Source organism: Gekko japonicus, unplaced genomic scaffold (genome assembly GCF_001447785.1).
Source record: "Gekko japonicus isolate JY-2015 unplaced genomic scaffold, Gekko_japonicus_V1.1 scaffold1800, whole genome shotgun sequence".
Classification (NCBI taxonomy): domain Eukaryota; kingdom Metazoa; phylum Chordata; class Lepidosauria; order Squamata; family Gekkonidae; genus Gekko; species Gekko japonicus.
Window position 1 is genome coordinate 199,211 of NW_015167106.1, and position 23,998 is coordinate 223,208.

Below are 23,998 nucleotides of genomic sequence, written 5' to 3' on the forward strand. Positions count from 1 at the left end.
ATATTCCACTGTTTATTCCCATCCATCCAACATTCTTCTTTGCTTTGAGACATGCTTTCACTCTCTTACTGATTAAATCAATGGGCTTTAACTAGATGGAAATCATGTTCCACTGCAAATTACTGTCAGTTCATGCTTTCTATCATTCAGTAGCCCAGGGGATGGAGAAGAGCCAAGATGCAACAAAAGTATGTCTATAACTTGCAACAGTAATGGGAAGGTAGTTCATGCCATTTTGTCATCGTCTGTATAGATGACAACCTGACCTGGATGGCCCAGGCTAGCCTGATCTGGTCAGATCTGGGAAGCTAAGCAGGGTCAGCTTTGGTTAGTATATGGATGGGAGAACACCATGGAAGCCCAGGGTCATGATGCAGAGGCAGGCAATGGCAAGCCACAACAGAATGTCTCTTGCGTCGAAAGTGACTATGGAGTCGCCTGATGGCAAAAAAAAAAAGGTAGATGACAAATTTCAGCTATCCAGTTTTGCAGATCTAAATACCAACTTTGTTGAACCTGTGGGTCACTTTGGAATTTTAGAAGAATGTCCTGTCATAGGAGTTAGATCCAAAGACAAAATGGCTGTCATGGGGTAGGACCAATGATGAAATGGCTGTAATGTGGGGCAGAATTAATTGTTTGCTTTGGGTTCAGGTTTCAAAGAATGGGGAGGGTTTGAGGCCACAGGGGGATTCTGAGGATTAAACCTGGGACCTTCAGCATGCAAAGCAGATGCTCTACCATTGTACTACAACCCCACCCCTGATATCGGGACTTCAGATACTATGGTTTTAAATAATTTCCAAGCATCATTGATGTTGCCCTTTTTACTCTCCCATTCCACTTCCTTTTGACTAATCTCCTTGTCACTGAGATGTTTCTCTTTTGAAATCAAATGTAACTTTGTTGAATGTTTGATGTCCTTGTGCACATAGCACTTCTGGGCTACATACGGTGATTTTCCTGCTTGGATATAACTTTCCTGTATTATTTATTTACTCTATAGCCTGCTTTTCTCTTTGAGGCTCAAGGCAGTTTACAAAAATATAAAAACAATGTAGAAAATATAAGTCATCCAATAAAACTGCAGTAGGATTAGGGTTACAAAATTAGGAAACAGTGCAAGAAAAACAGTATAAGATATGACATACCATAAACATAAACAACCTGAAAACTGCATGCGTGTATGTGTGTATATAATTAGTTAAAAATAATTTAAAAATTATGCCATTTTCTACCCTAAGAGGCAGGATGGGATAAATGCATATTTCACAGCATATACAAGTGGCAGGAACTCACAGAATTTGCCAAGTCTACTTACCCGGCTGATGGGGGGTGGGAGGGAGCCTTCTGGACGTGGGGAGGGCAGGGTGAGGTTGCTGTGCGTGACGTTGCCAGCATGATGATATCACACAGAAGTGACATCATACCAGGCATGGCGCGCAGTGACACTAGCATTTTGCTTGAGCGTTGCTGTGCATCGTGCCCAGTGTGATGATGTCACTTCTGTGTGATGTGATCACACTGACGATGTTGATGCAGGAGGGGGCTGTTTAGGGGTGGGGCTTCCCTCACCAGCCAACTGGCTGGCAGCGGATTGAAGCCCCCCAAATCAGGGGAAACCCTGCCCTTAGGGTTGCCAAGTCGACTTACCTGCAAAGCGAGGGGGATTCCTGGCTCTGTCTGGAGTTTCCCTGCACACGTGTGCCACGATAATGTCACCGGAAGTGACATCATCGCATCACCCACGTTGGGGGCAGGGTACTGTGACTCAAGGGGAAACCATAGAGTTTTCCCTTGATTCACAGAGTGTCCCCCCCAAAACGTGGCCAGTGTGATGATGTCACCTCAGGGTGACATCATCATGCTGGGGACGCCCTCCAGCAGGGGGTGGAGTTCCCCCCGGGGCCTGATCTGCTGGCAGCAGGTAATGGGCCTCCCGGGTGGGAATTTACCCGCCCCCAGCAGGGGCTTGGCAAGCCTACCTGCCCTGACCAGGGGTCTAGCAACCCTACAGATTTCTGCTACATACGTATGACACACATGCCTGTGGCAAATTAGACGTGTATTTATCATGTTTTACAGTGTCCCCAGAAATAATAATTATGTAGAAAATCACTTTGTGTGGTGGCCCTTTGTCACATACAGCTTCCAGAGTGGCAGCTGCAGCAGCAGGAAAAATACTGAAAAGAAAACGAACGTGAATAGACTCTACAGCCAGTTTGGTGTAGTGGTTAAGTGTGCGGACTCTAATCTGGGAGAACCGGGTTTGATTCCCCATTCCTCCACTCACAGCTGCTGGATGACCTTGGGCAAGCCATAGTTCTGTCAGAGGTGTTCTTGAAAAAGAGCAGTTTCTGTCAGAGCTCTCTCAGCCCCACCTACTTCACAGGGTGTCTGTTGTGAGGAGGAGAAGGGAAAGTAGTTTGTAAACTGCTCTGAGACTCCAAGTCAAGGGCGGGGTATAAATCCAATCTCCTCTTCTTCTACTGCATGTATACACATCCACACTGACATGTAAATTGGGTTTGTGTGTTAGGGCTAGAGATTATAAACTTTGGAATGCAATGGTGCATGCTCTCTTGTGCTGAATTCAGTTGTGGAATTCTATGAGACAATTATTGTTGCAGCCTTTTCTTTTCTTTGGCTTTCTTAAGCATGTTGTGAAACCATGTGGTTCTGCTCTTTTCCCTTTCCTTTTTCTTACCTATCTTGTAGCCTTGGATAAGATTGGGCTGTTAATAATGGCTAGTATTTATTACATTTGGAGTTCAACAGTAATTTTCCTGATTTTGGAAAGATCAGGCCTAGTTCACACATTACCTTAGCGGTTTGATTGCTGTTCCTCTGTGGCTTGCTTATGCATTGCATTAGTAAACTGTAAAATTCTGCATTAAATGGATTGTCTGTATCATATGGGTACTTACCACTTCTTCAGTATGCTGTCTTTCCATTGAGACTATTGATGCTGATATGGGAAAAAACCCATTCTCATTATGATAAAAATCTGAACCTCTACACCAACTATCTCTGAGCTAAGAGTCAACATCCCTTGTCACAAGGACATTCTTGTGATGTGCTTCAAACTACTCATAAGAAAATATTCTTTTGTAAATACAGTTTTATTAATTTTGTTCTGTGTTTTAATGTAGTACTATTTACACAGAAATTCAGAACATATGTGGAACAAAGCCACCCAGTACTCTGCAAACAGGGTTGAGTGCTGAATGAACAACCTAAAGGGGATTGAAGCTAGACAGAATATGAAGATTGCAATATGGCATTCTGGTTAATTGGAAAGGGCTTGCCTTCCAAAAAGACCTAGATATGATCCTGGTTAAAAAGCAGGAGGTTAGGTGGGAACACCTGAAAGTAACGTCTTTTTTGTTTCAGCTTGTGAACATAGATACTTCTCTCATGTACAGAGCTCCAAATATATCTGGTATCTGGTTCTTCTGGCTGGAATGCTCACTAATGAAGGAAGCAGGGATGAATAGGACTGTATACATATTTTGTTAAAAAAGGAAAAGTGCTTCTGCAGTTGTTCCCAACAACCCAACCACTGAGGTATTTTTAAATTAGAAATAGCGAACAAGCAGCAGCTTCAGAACCATTTTGAAAAACCTTTCCATTTTTGGCAATTTTAAAAATATGCAACAAAATGGCTAGATTTTCTGACCTATTGCCTGCCCTTTTGTACCACAGAACTAGAATAAGGAAAATGGGAAGAGTCCCTCTGCTAGTAAGCAGAGAAATCCACTCCTGCAAGGGGACTGTTAAGTAGCATTGCAAATACCTATAGCCCTGTTCAGTCTTCCCCAGTAAACATTAGGACAGACCTGTGTGAGAAACCAGTTGTTATAACCACAGCTTGAAAAGCCTTCTGTATTCAGCAAGTTTGAGAAAAGGGAATAGTATGACAATCATTATTTCTGAAAATTTATTTACTGTTTTGCTTTTATGGACTTTGTGCTTTAGGTATATTAAAATGGAGTCTCAGGTGAGTTCTGAGGAAATACCTAGCTGACAGAGCCAATGTGGTGTAGTGGTTAAAGTGTTGAACTAGGATCTGGGAGACCCAGGTTCAAATCTCCACTCTGCCATGGAATCTTGCTGGGTGACCTTGGGCCAGTCACACACCCTCAGCCTAACCTACCTAAGGGTCGTTGTGAGGATAAATCGAAGGAGAGGAGAATGATGTAAGATGCTTTGGGTCTCCATTGGGGAGAAAGGTGGGATATAAATAAAGTAAATAAAATAAACTTTGGTGAGTATCGTAGTAGAAGAAGTTGGCAACCTGTCCTGTACATTGGAGCTACCTTGAGGAACTTTGATGGGTTGAAAGGTGGAATAAATGTAAAAACAAACAAAACAGAATTGTACCTTGATAGTCGGGTGCCATCTCTGAGTTGAGAAATTCATGGAAGTTTAAGGGGAGGGAGGGGAGGGACATCAGGTGTGTGCAGTGCCATAGATTCCACTTTTGAACACTGCCATTTTCTACAGAAGTGATCTCCTCAGGACCTTCAGGCTCCTTCTGGAGGTTGGCAACCCTATTCGATGTGTATCTCTCCTGATATTTGAAACGAATACTTCTCTTTGTGTTAAAAGAGTGCTCTGGTCTGAAAAGAAGCCACTACTTGGTGTAGAAATGTAAAATTTCCAGAAATTTTGAAGCTGGGGGGGGGGGACAACTTTTTGTCGATGTGGAGAACAACAGAAATTTCGGGGGAAATTGAAATATACGCAATACTTACTGTCCTCTCAAAACTAAACTAATGTTACTGCTTTAACAACTTAAAATGCATAGTTTATGACTTACTTAGCATATAGAATCATAGAATCACAGAGTTGGAAGGGGCCATACAGGCCATCTAGTCCAACCCCACTGCTCAGTGCAGGATCAACCTAGAGCATCCCTGACAAGTATTTGTCCAGACGCTGCTTAAAGACTGCCAGTGAGGGGGAGCTCACCACCTCCCTAGGCAGCTGATTCCACTGTTGCACAACTCTTACTGTAAAAAAGTTTTTCCTAACATCCAGCCAGTACCTTCCCACCCTTAGTTTAAACCCGTTATTGCGAGTCCTTATCCTCTGCTGCCAACAGGAGCAGCTCCCTGCCCCTCCTCTAAGTGACAGCCCTTCAAATACTTAAAGAGAGCAATCATGTCCCCTCCCCCAACCTCCTCTTCTCCAGACTGAACATTCCCAAGTCCCTCAGCCTTTCTCCATAGGGCTTGGTCTCCAGAACCCCGATCATCCTTGTCGCTCTCCTCTGCTCCATTCTGTCCACATCCTTTTTGAAGTGAGGCCTCCAAAACTGTACACAGTTGTTACGGCAACAGCTTTATTTACAGCTGAGGCCAACTAATTTTTAACGTGAGTTCTGGCCAGCTATACCAGGGTCATGTCTGAACCCAGAGTTCCAGTAATTGAAATCACACGGGTGTTTTGCCAAAACAAATAATCTTTTTACTGAAGGATATCAAAGTCACACATACAAAATAATCAGTCTCTCAATTCGCATACATTCAAGGTACTTTTGGATTACAGAAGTAGAACTAAAATAGTAATTTATTTGGAGGTAGGCAGGAAAATCGGTTCATACTTGCCTGTTTCTAGAAGTCTTGTCTGTTGCAATGAAGAGAAAAGGGACAGAAAATATTGTCTAGAAGTTTTACCCACTTCACTCTGTTCCAGAACCAGCTGGTCAAGTGTGTATGCGTGCTTGTAACTGGATCTCTTTGGCTGCGCATCCCAAAGAGATGCAGTAAAGAAAAAGAGTTTTAAAGCAAGAAAGGGGGGGGGGATCACCGCAGACTGTGACAGCAGCCATGAAATTAAAAGACGCCTGCTCCTTGGGAGGAAAGCGATAGTGAACCTAAACAGCATGATAAAAAGTAGAGACATCACCCTGCCAACAAAAGTCAGCATGGTCAAAGCAATGGTATTCCCAGTAGTCATGTATGGCTGCGAGAGTTGGACTATAAGGAAGGCCGAGCGCCGAAGAATAGATTCTTTTGAACTATGGTGCTGGAGAAGACTCTTGAGAGTCCCTTGGACTGCAAGAAGATCAAATCAGTCAATCCTCAAAGAAATCAACCCTGACTCTTCCCTGGAAGGCCAGATAATGAAACTGAAGCTCAAATACTTTGGCCACCAAATGAGAAGGGAACACTCACTGGAGAAGACCCTGATGCTGGGAAAGATTGAAGGTCAAAGAAGACGGGGACGGCAAAGGATGAGATGGTTAGACAGTGTCATAGATGCAACGAACATGAAAGTGAGCCAACTTCAGAGGACGGCGGAAGACAGGAGGGCCTGGCAGGAGCTGGTCCATGGGGTCGCGAAGAGTCGGACTCGACTGTGCGACTGAACAACAACAAAAGTAGAGTGTGGCCAGCCAGAAGACTTCCAGCATGGTGTTTGCGTTGATGGTAAAATGTGGCTAGCCCAGCCCCTAAAGCATGGTCTTTGCATTTTATAGTTGAAACTCCAGGTGGGTGGAACCTTGCCAAACTGCAATCCCACCTACTTACAAGTCCATCCCATAGCTTTTCCCTATTGGTGCATGTGAGAAAGGGGCAGGTATCCTATGGGTTGGGTCAATATTTGAAATACTACACTCTATCTCATGGAGTAGCATCTGGCCAGGTGTGAAATGTCAGCTTCCTGCATCTCCTTGGAAGTACAGATGAATCTTGGCGTTCCCAGGCATAAACAGGAAACTTGCAATACAGATGCAGATCAGGTCCGTGTCCTGCGTGACAACCGGTCTCTCCAGTAATGTGGGAATTCTTCTCCTTGGTTGTTGTTCTCTGCTCACAATGGCTAACATGTGCTCCTTCTTCTCATGATGCTCCCGATTCCCGGGAGCGGGAATCGGGGCTCGAAACCGGGGGGAATTCCGCCCCCCGGGGGGATTTGGGAACCCTATGTTTAACATATTTCTGGAATTTAAAATTTATTAATTTAGTACATGCAAATATACCCAGTACTTAAGAGAAAACTGCAAACTGATGCACCCTATGCTATCTTAGTACATGTGTGCCTTCATTTTTACTATTTGATTAGAGAGAGCTGAGTTGTCAATGAAATTTTCTGTTTTACTCTGAGGTTCAAGTGCAGCTTTTGCCCCAGCTCCTGATCTTTTTTCTCCCTCGTGCTATGTAGGACAATAAACTAATTTTTACCAATCTGTAGGACTCAGTGGTTTGAGGGAGAGATGAAAAGATCAATCACAAGTCAGGTCAAAAGGACAACAGAAGGAATGCAACAGCTGATAAGCAGTGAGAGCTTTGCATGCTTCCCTCATGAAGATGTGGTATCGTTCTAGGTGCAGAAATGCATTGGATTTAAAAGCTGTATTTCCCTACAGCATGCCCACCTTGTCTTTAAAAGCATTTCACTCATTTGAAAAGAGAAAATATTTCATGGTTTTTTCCCCTGTACTCCACAAACTTTCCAGTTTTTCCATCATAACATTTTTTAAAGGCCTCAGGGAAAAAGTGTTTCCCCATATTTTTAATTTTCTTCCCCTGGACCTTCACATGTCTAACCTGGAGTAGTGTTCCTGTTTATCAGGGGAGAACTTTCCATCAAGGGATGAATTTTTCCACCTGTTCTGTCCCTCCCCCCAGTCTGATTAAGCCTGGAAAGCTTGCTTGGTGATGTGTGCCTTCCCAGGAACCTTACCAGTTTCCCCTTTAGAGGTGTAGAATTTGTGCAAGACCAAATTATGCAGATAAACTTTTGGCAGACTGTCGTGATCCTGGGCCTATAGTGGTGTGATCTACAAGCTCTAGGGAGGCCTAGTGGCTCCAGGGAAGCCTGCATTAGAGTGACTACAGGGCCTACATTTCCCAGGGACCCTCTGGACCCTGTAATTGGCTAACAGGATTTGGAGGGTAAACTTACACTAGGAGAGGAGTGCAGGGTAGTGCCTGGGAAGAAGGAATAAAAGGCTTTTCCCAAAGTGGGAGGGTGTTCACTCACAGGGAGCAGAGTTGGTGAGGCTGCTGCAGAAGAAGGGATCCTTCATCCAAAGGGGGTGAATCAGTCTGAGACCAAGTACCTAGAGAAGGCTAGGACAGTACAGTCAGACGCGTTAGGGTTTCTTATTTTGCTAGTTTCCCTACCTTTATTGTGCTCGTTTTTCCTACACATTATTGAATCACAGTTATTGTTAAATCTCTTTAATAAAAATAGTTTGTTACTCTGCCTGGGTCCTCACACCTCATTCGGTCACTTATATGGGGAAGCCTACTGGAAAAGGAGTATAAAGGGGTAGGGTGGGTGCTGTGGGCCCTCCTGAGGAGACCTATATCAGAGTGGTGGCAGCAATTAGAGAACTTTTCTAGCTGCTGCCTGCAACACAGACTATGAATAGTTGAATTTTCTTTACTTGAACCATCTAGCTGGGAGATATGCTGTACCAGAGGAGGCATTTTTTTATTGCTGTACTGAGATTTTAGATTGGTTTGTGTGTTTTGGGGGTTGTAAACCATTTTGAGACCTACTTTGCTGGAGAAAAGTGAATAAAATATTTCAAGTAAATGCAATAGAAATGTTTTTGTTCAGAGTGCACAGAAAGCCACATTACAAAATAACCAAAATGTTAATGAGGTGAAGAAGATATTTTTTACTATTTGCAATTTACTGTACCTAAATTGATATTTGGTATGGATCCATAGATTAGTGGATATCCTTAGAGTCCTTTACATTAGTATCATTGCAACAGACCAATAATCATACTTGTATGTTGTGATACTTTATCATATTTTTGTTGATTATTTCTAAGATTTGTCAGTAGAAGCCACAATTCTCTACAGCCTGATTTACACATGTGTTTATTATATTTCAGCACACCAAGAAGACCAGATCAATCAGACCACTCTTTTGGACAGAGAGCAGCTTCCCCGTCCCTTAAGCAGGCTGCTCAGACTAGCGAAAGCACAAGAGAGATGAGGAGCCGTGGGCAGACCATCCAACAGGCTGATGGGCCAAGGAGGACACTCCAAGTGGACAGCAGGGACCAGAGATCAGGACGTTCACCATCTGTGTCACCCGATCGAGGCAGCACCCCTACCTCACCTTATTCCGTCCCCCAAATTGCTCCCCTCCCCAGCAGCACTCTCTGTCCTATATGCAAGACAACAGAACTCACCTCCTCTCCTAACCAGCCAAACTTCAACACCTGTACACAGTGTCACAATAAGGTCTGCAACCAATGTGGATTCAACCCCAACCCTCACCTGACTGAGGTAACTGGTTCTTTGTATATCTATGAATAAGCCAGATATTTTGAGCACGCTGAAACGCAAAACAGCTCTTACAAATGACTTGATTTCTGTTGATAGATTATGTTATTGGATTGAGAAAGCCCTATGTTCTATGAAAAAGGTGTTCTGAATTCAATTCACGGGGATAATTTTTGAAGTCTGGATCACTGGGGGGAACTGTGTGTGAAACGGGAATTGGTAAGAATAGATTGGGGAGGCAGGTAACAGTTGTAGTATAGTTTGTATCAATGAAGCATAATCAAGTTGAGGATATGTGCATATTACAGGGGTCATTTTGTAGAAAAAGAGGTGCAGGAGCTCATTAGCATAACTTATTTGCATATGCCACACCCCCTGACACCACCAGAAGTGTGTCAGAAGACAACACCCACTGCTCAGGCTCCATTGGACTGTTTTGGATTGCTAGCTATTGGGGGGGGGACGTGCAGATCTGTCCTCTCAGAGGAGGGAGAGCTTGTACCTGAATAAAACTTGGTCTTAAAGGTGCCACTGGACTGTTTTGGACCGAGGGGCCGGGGAGGGGCTCTGCAGCTTACCTGGCTGCTACTTGCTCTGACTGAGGGCTGCTGGGAGCAGGGGGTAGGGCTTGTTGCATGTGCCCACCCCCTGGGCTCTTTACTACTGGAGTTCCGCTCCTGTGTGCTCCTGCAGGAAATGACCCCTGTGCATATATAAATTCTGCCAATAGAAAACAATAGGTAAATAGTTCTCATCAGTTCTGTTCACCTAATAGTTTAGATTTTCTACTATCCATAACATTTATGCAAATAAAGCAGCACTTTAATTCTCCTAAGATTCATACTTAGCAGGGACCGCTGAGGTTTTCCCACTGATTGCATTGTTAATTGAATGTCTTTATGCTATATGATTGTGTTGTCTTTTGTTCTGTAATCTGTCTTGAGTCTTAGTGAGAAGGAAGGGCTATGAATTAAGTAAATAAATAAATGTATCTCTACCTCATCAGCACACGTTTTCTTTGTTAATATTACTGAAGTGTATTTAGAACACTGAAGCAATTTACTTCAAAATGCAGAGTATGTAAGATTTATATATATATATACACACACACACACACACGTGTGTGTGTGTGTTATTTTATAGTCGGCCTTTCTTACTGAGATTTAAGGCAGATTACACAGTGTAAATCAATGCAATCGATAGGATGTTCCCTCTAATAAGCAATGTAGTAGGGTTAGGAACTTCAGAAATTTGAAATGGAGCTTTTTTCTGAACAAAGCATAAGTATTATATGTGTCATGTTAAGCAATGCAGAATATAGTTTTACATCAGAAGAAACAGTGCATTTTTATTGGCCAATCTGCTATGATGACCTCTTGATCTATTGCGTTTTACATAATTTATGGAATGCCAGGAGCATGAGAGCCTTCCTGATCTCCTCAGGCAGGCCATTCCACAGGGGGGGAGGCACCATGGAGAAGGCGCATGTACAGGCAATTGTTGAGCTTGTTCATCTGCATGGTGGCACTTGCTGAAGGCCCTGCTCAGATGAACAAAGTTGTTCTGTTGGGACATAGGTGAAGAGGTAGTCATGCACCGTCTGAGACCATGTGTGGTAGCCAGTACCTTGAACAGAGCTTGGTAACTGATGGGCAGCAAATGGAGTGACTGAAGAATGGGTGTAATATGCATGCTCCACCTAGCTCTGATTATAACTAAGCTGTGGAATTTTGCACCGACTAGAGTCTGAACTGATTTCGAGAGGAGACCTATGCATTGTAGTCTAGTCCTGATGTTATTGTGCCATGATCCAAGTGGCCAGATTGGCCAGGTCAAGGCAAGGAGCCATTTTCTGGGCTAAACTAAATTGGGGGGAAAGTCTTTTTCGCAGCTGCATTAACTTGGCAATAATGCCAAGTCCAATATGACCCCTAAGCTCTTAAACAATTCAGCAAGGATCAGCTGAATCCAATCAAAAGTGGGAAACAAAATGTCATTTAAGACCGCAGGCTTCTCATCCAGCTTCACTTCCATCTTGTCTGGGTTCATTTTCAATATGTTAGCTTTCAGCTATTTAACCACAGAAGTGAGGAAGTGGCTCAAGATCTGTACCAAATCATCAAGGAATTTGGATAGAGAGATATAGAGCTGGGTGCCATTGGTATATTAATGACATATAGTTCCAAAGGTACGAATGATTTCTTCTAAGGGCTTTACATTAGAAGTTGAATAACATGGGGGATAAGATTGAGTCTGGTGGAACTCAATAAGACACCTCCCACATTGAAGAGTATTGATCTCCAACAGTAACCCTTTAAGTCCATGTGGAACAATTTAAACCCGTCCAACCAGTCCATTTCTGCTTCCACATACCTCAACAGGATGGCATGATGTACTGTATCAGAGGCTGCAGGTGACTCCGGTAGGAGTGACAAAGAAGCATGGCCTTTGTGTACATTCAGACATAGATCATCAGCTACGTCTACCAGCACTGTCTCTGTCCAATAGCCTGGTCTGAAGCCAGACTGAAGAGGATCCAGTGCGTAAGTAGTGGCCTTCACAGATCTCAGGATCTTGTCAACATCCATTGCAGTAACTGGGTCAAAATAGTCCATAAGCAGACCAGACTATGTATTAGACATATATAAAGTCATAGTGATGAATAGATGTTGGAGCTACTAGCTGTACCCTCTTGCCCTTTCCAACTGCTCAGCAGTCATATTCAGCTAAGCTAGGAGTAGGCAACCCCTGGCATGCATGCCAACAGTGGCATACTAAACCACCATTTTGCTTGGCACTCAGATCAGAATCTCCACCTAAGCAACTGAGGCAGCAGCAGTGCTGGTTGGGGCCCATGATGTGAACGAAGGCAACAGACCTGGCCTCCCAGTCCTGCCCATCAAGGCCTCCTGGGCCTGCACAGCCACCAGCTAACTCCTCGGTGAATCCTTGAGATACGGACAGGGCTTAGCTTACTGCAAGCACATACCCCCCCTCCCTGCCATTTAGTTTTCCAGCACACCAACATTTTCATATCTGTGGCCACCTGTATCTTATCCCATCCATTCCTGAGGGTCCCCTGACCCATTTCAGCTGCAATGGCTGCAGTAGGAAGAAGTTCTGGCAAAAATCCATTCTGTGAACTCCTTTCCTTTCATGGCTGTTTGGATCAACCTGTCTTTCTTTGTATCATTTTGAATGTCATTTTTTGCTTTCATAGAGTGTTCTTTGACAGACTTAATGGCCACAAGTCAACAGATTCCATAATGAACAAGAAGTTAAAATGTGCATACCTGGGATTTCCAAAACAAATGACACAAACTGCTTCCAAAGAAAACAGTTGTCTTGAGTGTAACATGTTAGACCCTTTATATGATCTGATACACTAAATCATCACAAGACATCTAAAAAAAATCATATAGCAACATAAAATCTGATCCATGCTGCATTGCCTTTAGCTTTGGAATGAGAGGACCCTTCCAGTGTGTTCTTTTCTGCTGCTTTTGCTTCTCTGTCTCTAAATTGCCTTTTTCCATTGTCTTTGTTTGCTGATCCTCCCACCTTGATTTTATTTGGCAACTTGTATCCATATATAGCTACTTCCGGTTGGCATCTTCATCCCTGCCAATTCCTTTTAAATAATAAAACTCAGATAACTAGGTAGGAAAAAAATGACCCAGTTTTATTTCTTGCTGCATGTTATATAAGGCTAACAGCTCCTGAGCATAATGTTTCTAAATCAGTCCTTTAAAGAACTTGATTTTCAAAGATGCCTTTCACCAAGAAATGTTTTGATCTTATTTTGGTATGCCAAATAATTGGATGGAAGGTGTGGGAGGGGGCATTGATGGCAAGTCTTGGAAATGACCTGCTCTCCCCAGCATGTTTTGTTGTTCTCATCCTTAAAAAGCGGAACTGAGATCTGGTCAGTTTTCACAGTGAGACATTCTTCATGCTAACTGAGTTGAATAAAATGATGCATTCTTCTTCACAGATTGGTGTTGTAGTTTATTACAGATAGAAATATTTCTTCACTAATTGACTCTTGGATAGAGTAAGGAATAAAGCTAAGTACCTAAAAATGTCAGGTTCTATGATCTCCAGCTTCAGTCCTTTAATGTAGTGTTTCCATAGGTCAGTTTCCATAGGAGAGCCAGTTTGGTGTAGTGGTTAGAAGCATGGACCTAATCTGGGAGAACCAGGTTTGAGTCCCCACTCCTCCACATGCAGCTGCTGGCGTGACCTTAGATCAATCACAGCTCTCTTTCTCAAAAGAGCTCTGTTAGCCCCACCTACCTCACAGGGTGTCTGTTGTGGGGAGGGGAAGGGAAAGGAGATTGTAAGATGCTCTGAGACTCCTTCGGGTAGTGAAGGGTGGGGTATAAATCCAACTCCTCCTCCTCCTCCTCCTTCAAAATGAACGTTCATTATGAAATAGATCTGAAGATATTGGTCAGTCACAGTGTGGGATCCATGTGTTTTTTTCTGAAACCAGTTCTTCTGTCAGATGGATATAATATTTTCCCAAGACTGTAACAACAACAATATTACATTCCTGGCAAATTCAGTACTTGGTTACAGCATCTAATCTTCTTGTTCCTCCCCTGAAGTATATTTGATTGCTTCTTTTATCAATCCACCCATATATTTATTATTTATTATAATATGTATACCCCACCTTGGTTGAAGGGTACCTCGAGATTAACAGTGCAAGCCCATGTAGAATTATTCTATTCTAAGCCAATTGAAATTAATGGGTTTATAGTGGAGTAACTCTTGTATAGGATTGCACTGTTAGTTTATCTTCAGTAGGATATTAGCTTGCACAGGGGATCTACCAAAGTTGCTGCCAAATAGTTCTCAGTCATGTTCCCTGGCCACAACTTCTGTAACCTGAATGAAGGATAAAATCAGGAGGCATCCAGACCTATAACAGCAATCCCAAATCGCAATTCAGTGAGTGGGGCAGCTGATGGATCTCAGGTGATGTTAGAGTGTTCTTGAACACTGAGGGAAAAAAAAAGAACAATAAAGCACAGAAATCCTGTGCTGGATTTGAGCTGGGGTCCATCCAGGCCACCTTTCTCTGGCTAACAGCACCCAGGCAGATGCCTCAAGGCAGCCGCACAAGAGAGCCCCCCACCATATGGTAGTCAGAGGAGCACTGCTGCTGCTGCATATGGCAGTCCATTTGAGACCCCTATTCAAGGTATTTTGTTGTCCTAGGCAAGGCACACTCACACAGCCAACAAACTAAGAGCAGCGTGTGCCCCCCATGCTGCTGATTGCTGGGATGGAGCTGAGTCCATTGATGAATCCGGGTTCTCCTCATAGTGCCCCTTCCCAAGCAGTCACTGGGCTTGGATGGAGAGTCAGCCCTGATCCCATTTAGTTGTAGTGTTATCATCCATGAATCTGGGGAGGGGCTGTGGCTCAGTTGTAGTGCATTTGCTTGATGCGCAGAAGGTCCCAGGTTGAATCTCTAGCTAAAAGGATCAGGTGGGAAATGATGTGAAATATCTCTGCCTAAGATCTTAGAAAGACACTGTCAGTCTGATGGGGCAATACTGACCTTGATGGACCAGTGGTCTGATCTGGTATAATGCAGCTTCATTCGACTGGATTGGAATTTTGTGTGTCTCACAAGTACTCAGCAAACCATCAGGTTGCTTTCAGTCCCCCCACAACAAGTGAGGGAAAATGCACTGGGATGAAAACTTGAGATGTTGGTGAGGGTTGACTAAGGTGCCTTATTATCTCAAACTGCTAGATTCATTATTCTTTCTTCTGTGGTAGGAGAGTTCTATGTGATAAGCTATCCTAGATACACAGTGGCTGTATTTGCTGTTTTATTTTTGTGATAACTGTCACTGTCCCATCTACCTGGGTAGCAATACTAATCTCTGCAGCAGACGCATGTTCTGATTTTTCACTAACAGATTCCAAAAGACATGTATTCCGTGACAGCTTATTCTCTTCTGAGCTAGCAATACTGAGGTCAGATGAGGCTTGCGTTTTTGCATGTACATTTAAAGGGACACACACACTCTCAAACAAGGAATCATCACACCCCCAACCTGCCGGTCTGGATCCGGCCGGCAGGGGGAATCCCACCCCCAAAGTGCCCAGATCAGGCCGATGTGCCCGGCGTGATGACGTAGCCCGGAAGGGACGTCTTCACACTGGGCACGTCACCGAGCAACACTCTAGCAATCACCCTGAAAACTCTATGGTTTTTCAGGCTGATTACTAGAGTGTCACCCGGTGATGTGCCCAGCGTGATGACATCACTTTCAGGCGACGTCATTGCAGCATGCACACGAAAATGTCCCAGGCTGGGACCGACTCTCCCCCGCTGCACCAGGTAAGACACTTGGCAACCCTATATACTCCAGAGAAACTTTTTTGCCTTTTTTTGGGTAAAACCATTACTTCAGTTTTCATATAGTTAGTAATGAGTTTCTCTTCTTCACAGTATTCACCCAGATTATGCAAAAGCAGAGGTCATTTCGGGGGGGGGGGGAACGTGGGGGAACACAGTCCCCCCGGGTGAGGTGCAGGGGGGCGGGGCCCATGACGAAGCCCCGCCCCCTGCTTCCGGCCACCCCGCTTCCAGCCCTCATTCAGCCAGGAGGAGGCAGGAGAAGAGGGAGGCTAAGTTGCTTCCTCCCTGCCTCTCCCCACCCCTGCCTGCCTGGGGCCAGGGAGGGCCTTGGTGGGGCTTCCTCGCACTCCCGTTGGCCTTGCAGGTCCACCGCCGGGCCCCTGATGTCAGGGAGTGTGGCATATGCTAATGAGTTATGCTAATGAGTTCCCCTAGCTCTTTTTCTACGAAATGCCCCCCTAGCCTCTTTAAGACAATTCTAGTTACGGAGATTAGGAGCATATCATCTGCATACAGTAGGGTTGAAAATTTCTGATGGCCTATAGTAGGTGAGACAAATTCTGGGCCAGAGAGTCTCAGTATGATGTCATTTATGTATAAATTGAAAAGTAAAGGGGCTGATACACACCCTTGTTTTACTCCCTTTCCCACTGAAATTTCACTGGTTAGGGAGCCTGAGATGCCCACTTTGATTTTTATAAAGATTTATATATTCCTCTCTTCAGTGAGCAGCCACAGTATACCTTCCTTCACTTAGCAACCTTTCATTATTGAGTAAAACTGGATAAAGCCTTTGCTGCAACATTTGCTGTATGTCCTTTTCATTTTAAAAATTATTTGCACACAAACATTAGTACTCACATCCAATTAAAGATGCAGCCCCTTAGCCACTGTTACTGCTCAATCTCCATTTATTTCAAAGGAATTTGATATTTCTACAGTGTCTGTGCTTGAATTAGGCCCCTGTTTTGTTAATGCATGTTTGCATGAGTATTTTGTATGAAATATATTTTCCTTTGAATGTTCATTATGCTTTTCCATTTAGAGAAATGAAACTGAATTTCCTGAATGGCATTAAAGGGAATTAAGAGGTTGAGAATAAATAAAATGATTTATAAGGTCAAATGAGTTAGCATCAACATACTTCAGAATTTGCCCATTTCCATTTTGTCTCTTGCAAATAATAGAACCAACCAACCAACCTCTATAATTCTTGTTCCTTCCTTTGTTTCTTTGGGGAATTTAAGTGAACAGTAAATATGACAGTGGCACAAAGAGAGCTTCTGGAAAGAAGAACCTCAGAATGAGGTACATTAAAAGGATATCAACAGTTATTAAGGCACAGTAAGGCCCCACCCACTTTCTAAATATACTTGGTGGGCACCAGGAAAGGTGTTAGCCCATCAGCACCACATTAGGAGCCCCTGTTGTGTATAAAAGGTATCACAACTATAACCAGGGGTCATTTTTCTTCTCTGAATTTCATATATAGTGTTCTTGTACTGTATAATCCCAGTTTTTAAAGAAAGAAGGGAGGAAGAAGCAGGGATGTAGCTTTCTCACCTCAATATGCACAAGCAGCTGCTGCAGTTAGAGCTACTAAATTGGTTGCTGTCTAAAATTTCTGGGCACGGAAGTGCAACTTTCCTTCCTTCCCCTTCCCACTGCAGCCTGAAATGCTGCTTGTAAGGGATGAGGGGCACCCGGGAACAGCATGAGCACAGAGTTGGAGGGCTGTTACTGGAAGGCGGGAAATGCTGAAAATCTGCCACCCCATACATGCACATATCTTGTTGATGGGATCTAAGTCGTCATGTCTCGTTTGCTACCTTCCTCTTCCTCCCAGTCTCAGCTATGGGGCCACTGGCAGGGGATTGGGGGGGGGAGGTAAGGTAGCCAGATCCATGCTGGGAAACTCCTGGAGAATTGGGGATTGACTTCGGTGGGGACTTCAGTAGGGTACAATGCTACAGAGTCCACCTTCCAAAGCATCCATTTTCTCCAGGGAAATGCAGAATGCAAACTGAGCAGCTTATGACCTAGGTTGTACCATACTAAAATGTGATCAATGGTGGAAGTACAGTGTCCAGGCTACAGAGAGTAATTGCTCAACTTGCCACAGCTGGATTGCTATGTCCAGTTTAGCATGTCACATTTCCAGAAGGATGGTTGACAAGCTAGAAAAAACCAAGGGAACAGCTGTGAAGGCCTGAAAACATTTAGGAAATATGCCTTAGAAGGAAATATTAAGGATTCAAGACTGTTTAGCCCTGAGAAGATATGATTCAATTTGTCAAGTACTCAATCTATTTTTTCAATGCTTAAAAGGTGGCCATATAAAAGATAGTTATTCTCCTCTATCACAGACCATAGGGATGAATGAGCTTGAATTCTGGCAAAAGAACAAATTGCCTGGGTAGTTGTAGAATCATTTTAAATGCGTGGTTTTAAGAGGAGACTGGTTTGACAAGTCATGTTCTACTTCAGCAGATTTCCAGAACTCATGTCATAATAAATGTATTAATCTTTAAGATGCTACAAAATTCTCTGTTGTTTTGGATGCAAGAGACTTGCAGTGCAATCCTAAGCAGAGTTACACCCTTTTAAATCCATTGAAGTCAAGGGACTAAGAAAGGTATAACCCTGCCTAGGGTGGCACTGTAGCACAGCTGCTTACCTGGAATTTCCCAACCTTGATTCTCTAATTTAAAAAACTCACATCCTGAACTCTAGTTCATGTTAAATGCAGATTGACAAACATCTGTGCACCCAGGTGAATAATGTGAATTTATTTTAACATTTGACACAAGTACTTGCTTTAAGTTCTCTGTTTGCTGAGTCGTTCTTTGATAGCAGATAATTAATCATGATGCTTGAGCACAATTTTGCTTAAAAGAGCTTGTAAGGTTATGAACATTGTTTGACATGACTTTGCTCCTTGGAATGTTGATCATTTAGGGAACTTCAAATTAAGCACAATCTTCAAGGTATTTACACCCACTCAGCATTTAATTTTGCTTTCCACTAGAAGAAGCAAATTATGTTTTATTAGTTCCCTTGCTCTTTGCTTTGCTAGTTGACATATCAAGCTATCGCTTATTCTGAACCCAGGTTCAGTCTATTTTCCTATGTATGATGGCATTATTTTTGAACCATATCAACTTTAATTATTTTAATCTTTAAAGGACTGCAACTGACTGTGTCTGATCAACAAAGGAATATAAAGGCAGCAATGCTGCCTGATATCACTGGGGGGGGGGGAAGTTATTTGTGAATTTCCTGCATTGTCCAGTGGGTTGGACTAGATGACCCTGGAGGTCTCTTCCAACTCTATGATTCTATGATTTTATGAATGACATAAGTTCTTAAATGCAATCACAGAATGCAAAAAAGAGAGGGAAAACAATCTTAGCTGCAGAGCACATTCAAATGATGGCATGGGCATATATAAGTTTGGCACAGTGAACTGGATACCAATTTGGATCATTTGGATTAAGTAGTGGATATTCTATGGTGTCAACATCGGGATATAAGTTTATTTATCATCTGGGCCGAATCTAAATTTGACCACCCCGAGAGTTAAAAGTATTTATCACTGCAGGCTTTTAGGAAAGTCAATCTTCTCTATACTTTCTGGCTCAGATTGAGACAGTAAAGTAAAGAGCTGTACTTGTTGAATGTTTCAGCATGGGGAGGGTCAGATCCTCATTGTTGTCCTTGTCATGTGTCTCAGGTTAAAGTACCTTTGGGCTTGTCTGAGGATACATGAATTATAAAATATACTATCAAACATAATTATAAAGAATATTATTAGCCATTTATCTAGCGTTGGTATTAGATGATGTCTTCTGACAGTGAAGGGTTAATGTTCAAAATATACAGACCCCCTCCCCAGTGGTCTGAATGGTCATTTGCCTAGTTCTTCTGAGTGTTTTTGATGCTTGTGACTACTATGGAAATAACTGGAATTGTGTTATGTACATATATACAACACTCCCAAGATTTTCCTTCTTTGGTTTGATTCAGTGAATGAAAACCATTTGTTTCCCTATCTCAGTTAGGAGGACTTCCTCTTTCTACCCCTGAAAGCATAAAGAAATTTTGATGTAAGATTGTTTACATGGTTCATTTTGGTTGGAAAAGATCTCAGCCAAAATGAAGCATGTAAATAAACTTGCACCTAAATCTCCACATTGGAATTTCCTCTTGCAAACAAAGTGCTGCTGCAGTCACAGCCCGAAGTTGACTGTTCCCTTGAGCACCTGATCTCCATGGTCTTTGGGTTTGGGAATGTAGGCGTCAACTGGATTGCAGGCAGGAATTACTTGTTGTTTATCTTGAGACGTCAATTCAACAGCATCTGCACTTCAGATCTTTAGCATACTGCTCTATGTGCAGTCATTTTCTGCACTTCAATATGAAGTTGGCCAGGAAGCAGATCTATTGAGGAAATAAAGTATTTTGGCCTCCATTTAATGAGTCCTTTTAGGAAATCCATAATTGTAGGGATTGTTTTCCCAACTGGGTTTCCACTCTAGATTCTTAACTTTTGTTTTCTGGAGACTTTTAACATGTTTGCACAATATCCTGCATTTCCTTTTTCAGTTCTTATATTGTCCAAGGAGAAGATCCTGCTTTTTTGTTTCCCTTGCCTTGAGTGTTGCGCATTCGCTTTGTGAGTGCTCACAGTCTTTCTAGGCTATGTTAAATCTTCAGATCATATTGTTAAAAATTGTCTGTTCACTTGCTTCTAGGTCCAGCTACTCTGCCATAATCTTTGGGGAGTGGGGCATGGGCAGATTCTTCCAAGTCAAATATCCAGCTTCTTTATTTAAAGCATTTCTATCCTGCACTTTCATTATCTGCTTTCCAGGAGCATAAAATCTACTGGATTACCAACACTGTCACCTTGCATGATTTCTTTGGGTCCACCATTCATGGGCAGAAACAAATGAGGGATTAAACAAATCAATTTAAAATAAACAGAAAGGAAATGAACAGAAATAAACAGATTTTTGTGATGTCTAAGACTCAACAAGTGTGACACGAGGATCTCTTTAGGGAGGATGTTCTACAATCACGGCGACAGAACTGAAAAGTACCTGTCTCTGATGCTCAACCATCATGCCTCCTCTGGTGTGAGTATTCCCAGAGATGTTAGCTGTTAGCAGGGGTCATTTCGTAGAAAAAGAGCTAGGGGAACTCATTAGCATAACTCATTAGCATATGCCACACCTCCTGACATCAGGGGCCCGGCAGTGGACCTGCAAGGCCAGCGGGAGTGCGAGGAAGCCCTGCCAAGGCCCTCCCTGGCCCCAGGCAGGCAGGGGTGGGGAGAGGCGGGGAGGAAGCAACTTACCCTCCCTCTTCTCCTGCCTCTTCCTGGCTGAATGAGGGCTGGAAGCGGGGTGGCCGGAAGCAGAGGGCGGGGCTTCGTCATGTGCCCCGCCCCCTGCACCTCACCCGGGGGAACTGCGTTCCCCCACGTTCCCCCCTGAAATGACCTCTGGCTGTTAGGCAGGTTTGTATAGGATACAGCACCATGGTTCAGATATCCTGCCCTGAACCATTTAGTGCTTTATAGGTAATAACCACCAATTTAATTTGAATTTGTCCCTCCCCCTTTAGGATATGCTCACTACAGATGTGTCCGTATGTGTGTGTGTATGGGGGTGACCAAGCCTGATCTCAATGAGATTCAAGGGCACCTAGCAATCTTCAATGCTCTTCAGGCCTTTTTCTTCATCCTGAGAGGCAAGATAGCTCAGACAGCCTCATACAACATAGCTAGCAAGTATTACATAGTGTCAAGCCCGCCCTGGGCACCGAGGGCAGACCCTCACATGGCCGTGACGTCTCAAGGTGGAGGAGGTCCGATGGCTCTGGGAGATGAGGCTTGTAAAGAAGAGGGGGAGCGTTGGGGCCTCAGATGGGTAGGGGACGGAGTTGAACGCCACTCCGTACATCCCTCTACCTCCGTGCTTCAGTTCCCCAGCCTGTCAGCGTCCTCCCTGGACTCCTTCTCTCTCTGCCATCATCAGGTAGTTCTGAGTATGTCCTTCCTCCCCGGCCCCTTCACTTTCCTCTCCTTTATACCCAGCTCCCTCACTCAGCGCATCTCTCGTCCGCACCTCCCTCTCATTCCTCCCAGCCCCGCCCCCTTGATAAGCTCCGATACCTTGCCCGCGGCCAGGGTGCGGTTGTAGCTACGCCAGCGGCAGTCTTGGCAGCCTGGGGCCGCGCCACTGGTGCCTGCATGTAGGGTTTCATGAGGTTGTGGGGCTGCCGTCAGCCTCTCCCCAGCACCGTCGGCCTCTCCTGCTGCTCCCTGCGGCTCTGTGCTCCGTGGTCGGGTGGGGTCGGACCGTTGTGTTCCGGCTGTGCTGACAGGGCTCGGCGAGGCGGTGTCTTCTCGGTCTGCCAGTTCCCTGGGGGAGGTGGTGGTCTTAGGGGTCTCAGCAGGCAAGGGGAAGTGGCACATCAATGGACCTTGACTACAAACTGTCTGAAACCCTTATTTTCCCAGTGGGGTTGGTAGAGCATAGACATATTCACTTCTCTGATCAATGTCAAGTATTCCAAGTGTTACAGTAGTGAGAGGTCATCACTCTCTGGGAGATGCCCTCCCAGCCACTTGGATAGACAGACAGTTTTGTGGAGTGGTTAAGTGCACGGACTCTCTAATCTGGGAGAACCCGGTTTGATTCCCCACTCCTCCACTCGCAGCTGCTGGATGACTTTGGGCAAGCCATAGTTTTGTCAGAGGTGTTCTTGAAAAAGAGCAGTTTCTGTCAGAGCTCTCTCAGCCCCACCTACCTCACAGGGTGTCTGTTGTTGAGAGGAGAAGGGGAAGGAGTTTGTAAGCCGCTCTGAAACTCAGAGTGAAGGGTGGGGTATAAATTCAATCTCTTCTTCTATACAGGTTTCTTCTCATATCCCTCATAGCTTGAGTCAGGGCAAGGCAAATTGAACCCTTGTCACCCTGAACTGGCCATGTCAACCTTGGTTCACAAAGGATCTATATCAAGTCAAGGGAGCCTTCATTCATCTTCCCAACCTAAAAATGGCATTGCATTGATTGGATGTTCACAGAGGATGGATACGGAACAGCCATTTTCAGAAAAAAACCCCAACTTGTTTCTCTGTTATGGAGGTACACATGAAGGTTATCAGGATTCCTCGTAGCACCTCACTTACTAGATTAGGGCACTGACTCTACACTATATTATGAACTGGCAAGTCAGCCACTTTGAGGTATTGGTAGAGCACACTCAGTGAAGGGAGTTTCCAATGGATAGCCATGTTAGTTAGTAGTAGAACAAAACTTGAATCCTGTAGCACCTTAAAGACTAAGAATTTCGGTCTTTAAGGTGCAACTGGACTTGAATTTTATTCAGCAAAGGTAATACTTCCACCTATAGCTTCACTAGAACTCTTTAGAGAAGGCACCTTGGTGAAGTGTTATGCCCTGGATGTGAGAAACATGCTATTTTTGGACGAGCAGTTCTCAGCATTCTTTTATCACAATGCTGCTTCCACCTTCTGGAAGATCAGCTTTCTAATGTCCCGTACAACTGTGTGCACAAAGAGCACAACAAAAAAGAGGTTGCTTACTTATTAATGATTAGGGATGGGCACGAACCAGCTCATGAACCTTTGTTCCTGATTAAATTTGGCTGGTTTGTGGTTCGCAAACTGCAGTTCACAAAGTGCACCCCAGCCACGAACCTCCACAAACTTTTAAGGCAGTTCATGGAGGTTTGGGGGGGGGCAAAAATGGGTTTAAGCCCCTGCTTTCTCCTCCCAGGAAAAGCTGCCAAAACACAGGGCAGCCTGCTCCCATGGCTCAGCTGTTTTGGGGTCTAAACAGCTGAGCCTGCTCCCACAGCTCAGCGGTTTAAAGGGGCTTTCTTAGGCAGCTAGTCCCTGGGGCTGGCTGCCCAAGAAAGCACCTTTAAACAGACATGTGGAGCAAACTGCTCTGTGTGGCTCAGCTGTTTAAAGGGCCTTTCTTGGCTTCAGCTCTGAGCCATTTAAACCATTGCTTTCTGCTCCCCAAGGAAAGCAGCGGAGAGCAGAAAGCAGTGGTTTAAATGGCTCCGAGCTATTTAATCCCCTATTTTCTGCTCCCCACGAAAAGCAGCAGGGAGCAGAAAGCAGGGGTCACAGACCCATATGAACCAATTTAGTTTGCCAACCAACCTCCCGGTTTGTATAGGTTCATGGTTTGGTTCATGGTTGAGCCACAAACCACAAACTGAACTGCAAAAATGTGGTTCATGCCCATCCCTATTAATGATGTCCTTTGAGTGGTCATCTTTGCAATTACACATCTGTGCAGTCACCCTCTTTC